The sequence below is a fragment of the Pongo abelii genome, chromosome 14 (genome assembly GCF_028885655.2).
Source record: "Pongo abelii isolate AG06213 chromosome 14, NHGRI_mPonAbe1-v2.0_pri, whole genome shotgun sequence".
NCBI lineage: Eukaryota > Metazoa > Chordata > Mammalia > Primates > Hominidae > Pongo > Pongo abelii.
In genome coordinates this window covers 64,049,478-64,063,416 of record NC_071999.2, presented here as the reverse complement: position 1 = coordinate 64,063,416, position 13,939 = coordinate 64,049,478, and positions in this window count along the sequence as shown.

Here is a 13,939-nt window from a genome sequence, read left to right as displayed (position 1 = left end):
TTTAAGTATGCTGTTGACTGGTAGTTTTGACAAATGTGAATTCATTTATACAAACATGAAGGCTTTACTGCAAATGTTGGCAGATTTTACTGAGACTGGGGACCTAAAATAACAAGCTCAAAGACTTGTCTCAGAAGACAAAGACAGACCATCAGGGAAACATGCTAGTTAAGTCTCTTTTGAGGAATAGCTTTAAAATAGATGACATGACATATAATAGCAGTTATCACTAAGATGGAAAAATCTGGAAAGCCAGACAGATTTTTGTCCTTGGAATGGTAATATAATTAGAAAAAAATGATGGCAGTGTGATACGTACACTTTGACATCACCATTAAGACTGCAGTTAAGAAGAGAAATACAGTTCAAGTGAATGTTTTAGTGTCTGGAATGACATAAAAATGGAAAGAATTATTAACACACTACCATTCTCAAATATTTTAATATAAATGAAAATGTACCAGAGGGTGTAAATTCTTTGGGATTAGGGATTCTGTGGTTTGGAATAGTATACCAAAGCAGATGCATAGAAAGAGCGAACAGCCCCCTATAAAACTCATCTCAAATGTAAATTATTCATGTTCAGAGCTAGCTAGAGGTATACATGCCCATATCTCTAAGGAAAATTGTGACCACTGAAACTATTCCTAACTTGAGGATGTCTTTAGACATTTTCTGTAAGTTAGACAAAGAGAGTCGATATGACTATTTTAAGACTGGAAGTGTCAATAAGGTCATTTGGAAGACGAATCTAACTTCCCATAATTTATTCATAAATTCACAATGGGTTATTTATATACATATTCATACACTTTACTTTCTTATTTGTGTCTAAGTGTGACCCTCAAAGACTCCTCAGTTCTCCTCTGGTTCACTATCATAGCCAAAGGAGTGACCTTAGCTCCTCAGTCGCAAAGTGACTTTCCTCAATCATTGAAGTTGTTTGAAGAAAAGTTAGATTTTCAGTTGCACCTATACTATGTGTTTCAGAAAACACATCCGGACACATATGGGAATAGAGGCCTGTGTTACACCGTGGAACCTAAGAGATTAGTGACCATAGAACAGAAGGCACCAGTAGAAATTCAGAAATCAGGGAAGTAAATTGGAAAGAGACTTTGACATTGGAAGTGAATATTTTCATATGCATTTTGTCAATGTTGCTTCCCGCTTTGTGGATGTGTAACTCCATTGGTATTCACAACTATGTTACATCTGAGCATCTATGGTCCTTAATATGTTACATCTGAGCATCTATGGTCCTTAATCGCTTTCTAGTTTGCCACAAGCAGTGAAGGCTTTAGTAAACAAGGCACTGGGAAATTTGCTATGGTAGGGTTTGCATTTTTATTACACTTTTATTTTGATTAGTTAAATCCATTTTACAGTTGATACAGCTAATTGCCCTAATTCTCTTGATAGTTAATATAAATTGCTCACTTTTTGGGCTACATATCTTTAAAAAATCATAATAAATAAATAAAGGAATTACTCTGAATAGCCATGATCCATTTAGTAAATTTCACCTGAGATCTTGCTAAATGATTTTGTAGTCACCTGAGATAGTCTAATGTAGCGAAAGAAAGTTACCTTTCTTAATTTCTCATGTTAAAAAACTAAATACTTACATACTTACCAATGTTATAAAAATGAATGCACAATTACTGCAGTTTTCAGGAACAGCAGTCTCATATAACTTCAATGTGCCAATATTAAGATTTATGCCATATTCATGACTAATTTTTAAACTGGAAGATTTTTATCATCTCATATATAGCTAAGAAAAATAAAAATGTCAAGAAGTAAAATGTGAGGTGTCCCTGAGTTTACTTTATAAAATAAAAAAATTACTTTAGAATAATTTTAGATTTATAGAAAAATTACAGATATAGTACAGAAAGTTCAATATAGCTGACACTCAATTTCCTCTATTATTATCTTACATTAGTATGGCACATTTACCACAATGAATAAACCAATGTGATACATTTGTTTAACTAAAGTCCACACTTTATTCATATTTTCTGAGGTTTCACCTAATATTTATTTTCAGTTTCCAGGATCCCATCCAGGATACCACATCAAATTTAGATGTCATGATCCCTTAGACTACTCTGGGCTGTGACATTTCTTGAGTTTACTTTTTGAATTTTTGGATATTTCTGTGGTTTGGCTGTGTCCCCAAATAGCATCTTGAATTGTAGCTCCCACAATTCCCATGTGTGGTAGGAGGGACGAGGTGGGAAGTAATTAAGCATGGGGGCGGGTCTTTCCCATGTTGTTCTTGTGATAGTAAATAAGTCTCAAGATCTGATGGTTTTATAATGGGAAGTTTCCCTGCACAAGTAGTCTCTTGCCTGCCACCAGGTAAGACACGCCTTTTGCCTTCCACCATGACTGTGAAGCCTCACCAGCCACGTGGAACTGTGAGTCCTTTAAATCTCTTTATCTTCATCAATTACCCAGCTTGGGGTACATCTTTATCAACAGCATGAAAACAGACTAATATGAATATTAAATAAAGTATTTATAGTCACAAAAGATTGTTGTGAATTAAGCATCCTATTGTTTTCTAAATTTCTATGATGACATAAGCCAAATTCATATTTAAAAGTACACATACCAAAATTAATATCAATATATACACACACAACCACATATCCCTTTTTAATTGGCTTGAGATATGCCTTGAAGAGGACATAAAATTAATAATTTGCCCTCCATTTAAGCATACCTTTGGCATGTACAATCTTTTCAGTGGAACATTTGGGAAATGCATATGGAGAATGTCCTTTGATAATTACTCTAACACTGCTACTATAGAGTATATTAATAAGCCTGTATTAAGAATAATTATCAGAAATTTTCACTGCAAACTATATTTTAAAAGTTGGTATTTTCACAAACTATATATTAAAAGTTGGTTCTCACTTATAAGTTGGAGCTATATGATGGGTACTCATGAACATAAAGATGGCAACAATAGACTACTGGAGGAGTGGGGAGCAGAGGGAGGGAGGGGGCAAGAATTGAAAAGCTAACGCTTGGGTACTATGCTCAGTACTCTTAATCTCAGCATCACACAATATAACCAGGTAAAAAACCTGCACATCTACTTTCTAAATCTAAAAGTTAAAATTATTTTTTAAAAATCGTTATATAATATAAATAAAATGTGACTTTTACATTAATAACTTCCGGAACATTGATGCAAAGGTCTTTCTTAAAGTTCAATGTCTTTAAATTGGACCCCATTTTGATTTTTAAGGAGATGGTGGAGCATTTGGGACAAGAGTTTCTGTTAATGTATCCAGTAAACATCATTATAATACATTTGAATAACTAACAAAGACCTCAGAATAAAGATGTATAGGCTGTTCTTGCTTTGTTATAAAGAAATACCTGAGGTTGGGTTAGTTATAAGAAAAGAAGTTTAATTGGCTCATAGTTCTTCAGTGGCATCTGCTTCTGGGAGTGCCCTAGGAATCTCCTAATCACGGCAGCAAGTGAAGGAAGACCAAGCATGTCACATGGCAGGAGTGGGAACAAGGCAGAGGAGAGGTGCCACACACTTTTAAATAATCAGATATCTGGAGAACTCACTCAATATCATGAGGGCAGCACCAAGGAGATTGCACTAAATTATTTATGAGAAATCCACCCTCATGATCCAATCAGACCCCACCTCCAACACTGGGGATTACAATTCAACATGAGATTTAGAGAGTACATGAATCCAAAGTGTATCAAAAGAGATCCAATAAAGGGTCAAAGAAGAGAGATAAGAAAAAATTCACACACTAAACACATCACATATTATTAGAGAAAAAGGAAAAGTCTGACAGCTATGGGTAGAAAAAGCAAATAACTTACAAAGAAAGAAAAATTAGACATACATCAGATTTTTCAAACTCAATACTGGATTTAAGAAAGCCATGAGACAACATTTTCAAAATGTTGAAAAAAAAAAAACAGTGCATAGGAATCAATATCTGGATGAACTTTTCTTTAAATAACAAAGTATGACAAAGAAAATATTTCAGAAATATTTTCACACATATATTTATGCCTCAGGACAGCTACCACACAAATATCTTCAATGAGAATTTTTGGACAAAGTACTTAAAAATAGAGAGATACACACTCAAGATAACTTTCCAGCTTTAGGATAACTAAATACATTTGTTATGATCTTTAATTTAATAAATATTATTATATTTATATTATGCCTTTATATATGCATATGTGCACAAACTTAAATACAAATAAAGAGAAATACATGTTTGTAAGAGAATCTAAATTAAAAATTTAGACAATATTAACAAAATGTCTGATATTGTGGAAGAGAAGAACACTAAGAAAGGAGAGAGTATGCGAAAGTTCTTGTTTTAGTTGTATCCAAGGCTGGAAAAGGCATAGATATCCATTTAAAAGAAGAGTAAAAAGGAGATTTTTAAAAAGTAGATGAAGTGGGACAAACTAAATAATAAACTCTTATGGTAGAAATGGTAACATATTGGTTAATCTTTAAAATAAACATAAATGAACTAAACTCACAAGTTAAAAGAAAAAAGACAGATTTATTATGAAAATTAAATTTAGCCATAACAAGAGACACATCTAAAAATAAAAGAAAGTAAAAGCTTAGAAAAAAGAGATATCAAGATATAAGGCCTATTAGCTACCATTGGTACTTATAATAATATTAGCTACAATAGGTCTTAAGATGAAGATGTTCTTTCAGGAACAAAGAGGTGGGTTTACCTTCCCTGTGACCTAGTATAAACAAGTAAGGTTTATTTCAAGAATGTAGTTTGTTCAACATTTCAAAATCAATCCATGTAATTTGTCCTATCAGTAGATCAGAAAAAGCGCTTGATGACACTAAACACCATTCTCAAACTAGGAAGAAGAATAGATCAAACTCATCCTATAAAAACCCTCTAGCTAACATACTATTCAAAGGCAAAATAATGAATGGTTTTTCCCTAAGAAAAGGAATAAGGTAAGAATATCTGCTCTCAAAACCTTCATTCATTGTCATATGGGAGGCCCTAGACTGTGCAATAAAGTAAGATAAAGAAATAACAGTCCTCAAGATTGGAAAGCATGATTGTGCACATTAAAAATCCAAGGAGGTATAAATACTTGAAAGGAAGCAATGTAATATTCTTTTTTTTTTTTTTTTTTTGAGGCGGAGTCTCGCTCTGTCGCCAGGCTGGAGTGCAGTGGCACAATCTCGGCTCACTGCAAGCTCCGCCTCCTGGGTTCATGCCATTCTCCTGCCTCAGCCTCCCGAGTAGCTGGGACTACAGGCACTCGCCACCACGCCTGGCTAATTTTTTGTATTTTTTAGTAGAGACGGGGTTTCACCGTGCTAGCCAGGATGATCTCGATCTCCTGACCTCGTGATCCGCCCGCCTCAGCCTCCCAAAGTGCTGGGATTACAGGCGTGAGCCACTGCGCCCAGCCTCAATATTCTTTATTTGCAAACAACCTCATCATGTACATATAATATACTAAGTATTTTATAATAAGGTACTAGAAGCATGAAGTTAATTTAATACCATCACAGAATACAAGGTCAATGTTCAAAAGTCAATTTTATTTCTCTAAACATGAGAAACTAAATTGGATAATAAATCTTCAAAATACAATTTACACTAGCAGGAAAAATACAAATCTTCAAAATAAAATTTACTCTAACAGGAAATATACAAAGGAAATTTAGAATAAATATGAAGTAAAATATACAAAATCTCTTCTCTGGTAACTAGAAAACACTGGTGAGAAAAATCAAATAAGATCTAAAGAAATGTCATGCTTGTAGATTGGAAGATTCAATGTTCCAATGATGTTAAGATGGCAATAAGTTCAATAAGTTCCATACAACCTTAACAAATATTCCAACAGGGTCATCCTCCATTGCCAGGCTGGAGAGCAGTGGCATGACGTTGGAGCACTGCAACCTCTGCCTCCTGGACTCTGACGATCCTTCCACCTCAGCCTCCTGAGTAGCTGGGGCCACAGGTGCACACTACTGCACTACATTCCAGCAAGCTCTTTTGAAGAAATAAGTGATTCTAAAATTTATATGGACTGGGCACTGTGGCTCATGCCTGTAAATCCCAGCACATTGGGAGGCCAAGGTGGGAGGACTGCATAAGGCCAGAAGTTTGAGGTTATAGAGAGTTATGACTGTGACACTGCACTTCAGACTGGGTGACAGAGACTCTGTCTCTAAAAATATATACAACAAAAAAATTTATATAGAAACATCAAGAATCTAGAATAGCCATCTTAAAAATAATATAGTTAAGACCTAAAATAAAGCTATAGTTTTCAAGAATTTGGTTGACTTGGAATAGATAAATATATCAATGAAACGGAATACTAGTTGCTGATCTGTTCTATCCAGTAGGATAGTAGGTTATCTAAATTTAAATTAATACAAATTAAATTAAGTTAAAAAGTGTTTTCCTCAATCACACTAGCTACCTTTCAATTACTGAACAGCCAAAAGTGGTTGACTACCCCAATGGAGAGAGTAGATAATAGCACATTTGATTATTGTACAAAGTTTGAACAGTACTAGTTTTGTTAAACTCATTCATATATGCTCAGTTTGATTTTTGACAAAGATACAAGGTCAATTCAAGGGAGAAATGAATATTTTTAATAGCTTACTATTGCTATTGTTAATGTATATCTGTTTTTAGCAGATACTACTGCAGATACAACTGGAAAACTCCATCAGTCAAAAAAAAAAAAAGAAGAATATACAAAAAAGTCAATACCCAGTTTACTCTGTGCACAAAAGCCTGGATCACATTCCTACATGTAAAATTCAGAGCTATAAAACTATTAGAAGGAGACATAAGACAATAATGTTCTGTTTGGGGATAAAAATAACATACCTAATTGAGCAGAAAAATCACTTGCTCATAAAGGAAAAATAAGCAGGAAATGAAGCTTCATCAAAAAAAGCAATTTTTTAAAATTAAAGAATACCACTAAGAAAATGCAGGTAACAATATTGGAAAAATTATTTGGAGTAATTTTATCTGTCGATAGTGCTGAATCCAGATATATATAAAACTAATAAAAATCAACAATAATAAGATGAGAAACCTAATAAAAATTGGAAAAAGACTGGCACAGACATTTCAAATGGCTGCGAAACACTTAGGAAAAGTTTTCCTCATTACTCATTTGGGACATGCAAATTAAAACTACAAATTCAAAGCACGATGCACCACACACACACTAGAATGGCTAAAATAAAAAAGTATGATAAAAACCAAATGAGAGCAAGAGTGCAAAGCAACTGGAAATTTCATACATTACCAGTGGGGGAGTAAAATGGTAAAACCATTTTAAGAATTGCTTTGCAGCTTCTCATGAATTTAAACATACTTTAACCCATTACTCAGCCATTTTGTTCCAAGAGAAATGAAAATATATGTTCACAAAGACTTGTAAAAGAATGTTTAAAAGAGTCTTATTTGTAATAGCCCAATGTGAAAACAACCCATATGGCCATGGGCAGGAGAATGGATAATCAAATAGTGATATACCCAAAATATGTAACACAGTACATATTCATTCTTTCCATCTAGTCAGAGGGAATAATCTCTTCTTCCACACAGTTTTAAAATTATGCTGGATGCTACTTTGCAATGCTTACTAAAATCTATTCTTTACCTGACCAGGCACTAAATCAGGCTTGCTTTCTCATTTTTATTTATTTTTGAATTAAAATACATCGAAATGCACTATTTTGAAAAAATAAAATAATGCTTTTAAATCAGTGTTACGTGTTAACAGTTTCTGTTAGTTTTTCTGCTATAGTTAGAGCGAAACACTTAGTGGTCAGTTATACTATCCAGCTGTTCCCTACTTGCAATTTACGTGAGGATGCAACTTTGAGAGACTTCCCATGAAAACTAATTGTTGTTCCTCCTGTGTCCCCTTTCACTTCTCAGTATCCCATAATACAGCTATTTGCCACAGCCTGTAAAATAATCACCCTACTGTCCCATCAGCTATGTGTGTTCCCTGACCTTCTTTCTACTGACACTACCCATTGTGTTATTGGGAACCCTGATTCTATCAGTGAGACAGTCAGCATACACATACAATAATTTAGGGAAGAAGTTAAGAATATGACCAAACTGCAAATGCTGGTAACTTTTGGGAATGAGGTGTGCAGGAGTGAGGCATCAAAGGGAAGAAAGCAAAAAGTAAGACGACTGTGATTGTTAATACTGAGGGTCAACTTGAATGGATTGAAGGATGCATAGTATTGATTTTGGGTGTGTCTGTGAAGGTGTTGTGAAAGGAGAATAACATTTGAGTCAGTGGGCTAGGAAAGGCAGACCCACTTTTAATCTGGGTGGGCAAAATCTAATCAGCTGCCAGCATGGCTAGAATATAAAGCAGGCAGAAAAACATGAAAGCACTAGACTGGCCTAGCCTCCCAGCCTGCATCTTTCTCCCATGCTGGATGCTTCCTGCCCTCAAACATAGGATTACGAGTTCTTTACTTTTGGGACTCAGACTGGCTCTCCTTGCTCCTCAGCTTGCAGACAGTCTATTGTGGGACCTTGTCATTGTGTGAGTTAATACTTAATAAACTCCCCTTTATGTATCTCTCTCTCTCTTTTATTAGTTCTGTCCCTCTGGAGAACGCTGACTAATACAATGGCAGACATATTTTTAGTATTATATAATTTACTGGAAGAAGTGGAGCAAAGTTTTAAAAAATTTTGCCATCTTTTCTGAGAAGTCTCCATCAACATTTTCTCTCAAGTGGGCCGTGTATTTCCCCTATGATAATTTGAATTATTTTTTTGGCAAATACTCCTACTACTACTATGAATGGAATATGTACTGCCTTAATCCTTGATGTTAGGCTTGTTCATATGATTGCTCTTCCCAAAGGAATGAGAATATGACACATCTACGGGCATTACATGTGCTTGTTCTGTTTGCCTCAGATGTCATGTGAAGAGCATGCTATAGATAACCTTTCCGTTTTAGCATGGGGCCCAGCAAAAACAAATGTGGAGAAATCTTGAACTCAATTTGCAGCCTGGAAATAAAGCCCAGGAAAGTCAAAGCCTGAAGACAAAGCCTTCTACACTGAGTCCAGCTTAGATCAGGGAAATCACAGTGAACCTGTAGAATGTACACATGAAAAGAAATGCTTTTTGTTGTAAATCACTGGATTTTAGCACAGTTACCAATGCACCTTTGCTGTGAAAATAGTTGACTACTACTTCCTCAAAGACACCATCCACTCAAAATACTTCTTATCTGTCCTGCTCCTTTGGTTTGTTCAAATAATGAAATAAAATAGTGCATGTGGGCCGGGCACGGTGGCTCATGCCTATAATCCCAGCACTTTGGGAGGTGGACGCAGATGGATCATGAGGTCAGGAGATCAAGACCAGCCTGACTAACAGGGTGAAACCCCGTCTCTACTAAAACAACAAAAAATTAGCCGGGCATGGTGGCACGTGCCTGTAGTCCCAGCCTCTTGGGAGGCTGAGGCAGGAGAATCGTTTGAATCCTGGAGGTGGAGGTTGCAGTGAGCCGAGATTGCACCACTGCACTCCAGCCTGGTGACAGAGTGACACTCCGTCTCAAAAAAAAAAAAAAAAAAAAAAGTGCATGCGAAAACGTGTATGATGAAGAAAACACGTAAATATGAACTAGTGTTTTTATCTTAATTTCCAATACACATTCTTTTTGCTTTCCAGGGTGTCTACTAATCTAGAAACTACCCCTCTTATTGTTTCCTATTGTTATAGTCATTGTCTGTTTGTCTTTAAGTTGTTCTTTTATATTTCAGAACTCTAGAAAATTACCATCTCTTTCACACTTTTTTAGCTCTCCCTTATTTCTGTACAAATTAAGTGTTTGTGTTGATGGTCCAACTAGTATCTGAAACTCAACTCTATTCATCTTTATCTCTGGTTTAGAAATATCTGGCTAGCATAGATGTTATCATAAAAGGAATTCTGCTTTTTAAGTCATGACCTCAAAAATTTACATCTCAGAAAACTACTTCACCCTTTCTAAGACTGTACTCCATGTTAATTTGTTCATTGAAATAAAATTCAGGTACTGTTTTATGTGAAATTTTAAAGGAGATAATACTTCTCGATAGTATGTACTCAGTACCTTGTTGTTTCATTCTGACTCTGCTGATACCTGAGAAGTGAATCATTTTTATAGTCCTTGCTTTGTGCTAATGTCGTGCCAGTATTCTCTGGGGTGGTATACCTTAAAGACATCCCAAACGCAGGAAGTTTGCATAGTAACTGCTTAAAAATAATTATCCCCTAAAACTGCACTACAGTACTTCACATACAGTAGATGGTCAATAAATATTTATTAAAAGAATGCTGACATATCCAAAGAGTAACTCTCTAATGAGGTGCGGGGAGGATTTTGATATTGTGACTTAATATTACATATTTTAAATTATTTAAAAGGAAAGAATACCTACTTTCATAACTTCTACTTACAATGCTGATTTCTACTCTTGGTCTTGGAAGTAAAACGTGTCTTCTTTTGTTTTCTAGTTGTAGAAACAACTTTTGTAGTTGCAATATTTCATTTTGAATTCAAATTGATACTATGAGAGAGAATTGTAGCTTCAGAAGACTTGATTATGACCATACAGATGTATTAACAGAGGCAAAGTGATCCGCTCACCATCTGTAATGTTTCTATTTGTGACCTTTGAGGAAAGGCAACATAGTAGATTATTTTTCCTGTGTTTCTGAATTGTGCTTTTTATCTCTAAGTAGCAGCAATACTGCAAAAAAAAAGCACAGTGCATATTAAGATGATCCTTGCATGACAAGGAAAGTCATTTATTTCCAATGAACGAGTCAGTCACAAAATCAAAATAATTTTTTTCCCTTTGGATTCATTGTCAGTTTTGTTGACAGCGTGACACTCTCACAGAGAAGGGCAGTTAGGTCTTTCACTACATTCACTAAATTAAGCTGAATGAGAGAAACAGAAAGAAAGAAAAATTATAATCAAAGGCGCTACCAAAAAAATTTGATGTAACTGTAACAGATTCAGTTAAGTAAAACAAATAAGATAATTTATTATTACTTTTAATAATTTTGCCCTCAATTACTCCCTAGAGGAAAGACACATAGAATAAATGCTTCTGAATTGAATTAGCAATGATATTACATGGCAGTAGAAATATACATTTCAGCAATCATTATGATATATCATAAGACCACAGACTTTTTATCATGAGTTTCTTGTGGTAACTAAACAAGTGGACGATTTGTGTAACTTGCAGATTTTTTGAATTTTACAATTTTATTTTAGTTAGCAATTTTATCATCGTAGGCTTATGTGTTTAAGCTCTGTATTTTATCTTTGTTCACTTAAGTCACAGCAAATCTAGGCATGAATTTGCATTCTTCTCATATATACATATCTATGAATGATACTACATTATGCTGCAGACACATAATTATTTCTTTAGAATTTTGATGGAAATTCTGAAGGAACTTGTCTGTGTCAAAATGCAAAGTTCTGTAATATATGACCTTCCCTGACTACTTGCATTTTGCCTCCCACAGCATTTATGTGGCATCTCTCACAAATGCCTACACTTCCGTGTTATAGATTTCCCTGTGTTACATATTATTCAAATGTTAACAATGCATCTAAAAGGCTCTGTACACACAATTTACCTATATGACAAACTAGCACATGTACTCCTGTACCTAAAGTAGAAGTAAAAAAAAAAAAAAAAATTAAAAGGCTACATAAACCCCTTTTTCTGAGTTTCTGCTGTGCTGGGAGTATCCTCTATTCTGAGGAAGGACTTACTGATGACATATTCTTGGTACATACAGAACTGAAAAAGGTTCAGAATTTTTAGTGCCTGGAAACATATCTTCACTAAATAATGTCATAGTCAATTCAAGCTGCCAATGTTAAAACAATATCTATATGACCTCATTTAGTCAATTCAGTTAAAACATCAGGGAAGTAACTCAGTGACAAAATTCAAACAGACCAAAGACTGCTGATTGGTTGCTTTTCAATTTTCTTCTTGAAACTGTGGCTTCATGTAGCCATAAATTATGTGTGTTTCTTTTGTGAATTCTTATTACATCTTTGGCTTAGGAAGCACATGAATATATGCATTCTTGTGTTCAAATCAGATTTATAACTGGCAAATACATTTTCAGAAAATTATACCTTCACATCTATGGGCATTGATAAAAAAAAGTGAAAGAAGGACTTACAAATTATCTTCTGAAGTAGTGAATAAAAGGTTACTCTTTCCAACTATGTAACAATCTATGAAAATAACAGTATTACTGTCTGTAAGAGAGGTTCTTATTGACAAGGTATAACCTCACACTCTAAATTCTATTACTGAGGAAAGCTATAAACTTTCTACTAACCTGGAAAACTTTTTCACTTAAACTAAGTAGGAAAAATAATAAGCATATTACTGTTTACATTATGTCCCTAAGTCCAAATTACCATTGCTGGTTTCTATCAAATTTGAAAACTTAGTGAACATTATAAAACCTCAATAGAAAAATCTGTAGTCACAGTTTCACTGCTTTTTTTAAAACTTTTAAGAACTTATAAACAAAATATATTTGCTGCATATATATTTTGAAAATACAAAAATTTTAGAGAAAAAAACAAAAAGAAACATAATTCTACTTTCCAAAGCTCACCATATATATTTTAATATATTTTCAGTTATTTACTAATCTCTTAATTGTGAAATTTTTCATTTCAGTTATTATATTTTTAATTTCCAAGAGATCAATTTTTGTTCTTCCTTTGAAGCCAGGCTGAATTTTGAAAATAAATCATTTCATCTTGGTTTTTCACTTGATATTAATTTATACGCATTTTTATATTGCTAAATCTCTTCAAAATGTTTGATTACATAATGTCCTATGATAAGAATGACATTTCATAACATTTTTTCTTTATTTTTATACATTTTTGTTATTTCCTTGTTGTGGTACCTGCATTATAAACACTGATTTGGTATACAGAATTAGATTATTATAGGTATAATTCTGACTTTTATTAGTAAATCAATAATCTGAACATATTTTATTCTTTATTCTTTTTCAAAAACAAAAGTTACACATTCACACAGAGAACCACATAGTTTCAGAAATTGTAGTTTCCTGTTCCTCTCCTCTCTTTCTCCCTCAAGACAAATATTGTCAATTATCTCAGCTAATTCATTGTTGCCAAGTTTTAACCACCATATTCTAAGTTAATGTGTTTGCCTGTCTACTTCTTAATTTTTTCTATTTGAGGCATTAACTGTAAGTTCCCATTATGGAAAATGACAATGTAGCATTTATTTCTCCCCTAGTCTCTAACACATCATGCTCTTGTCCCTCCTGGCTCTCTTTCCTAATGCACGTAAAGCATAATATCAGCAAGTTCCTGATTAAGTGTATATCATTATGTTTGTATGCCACCTATTTTTACCTCTGAAAGCCTGTAAAATTTCAGTGTCCTTCCAGTTTCCTGAAATTTCAAAATCATGTGCCTTGGTGGGGGCATGGTTTTCTCTAGTGTGCTAAGTACTATGAGCCCTTTGTAATCTCACACGCATTAGTTCTGAAAAATGTTCTTGTTTTATTTAATTGGTGTTCTCACCTTTTACTTTGTTCTCTCTTCCTAGAATTCTCAGCGAATATTAAACTTTTTGGCTAGCACTCTACATTTTCTTACCTTTACTCTCCAATATTTTATTTATTTGTGCTTTACTGTATTTTCTGGGATATTTCCTCAACTCTGTTTTCCAACTCTTTTATTAAATTTTTCATTTCAGTTATTATGTTTTTAATTTTCAAGAGATCTATTTCTTCTTGTAAAAAATAGTATTTCATTCTTGTTTCAA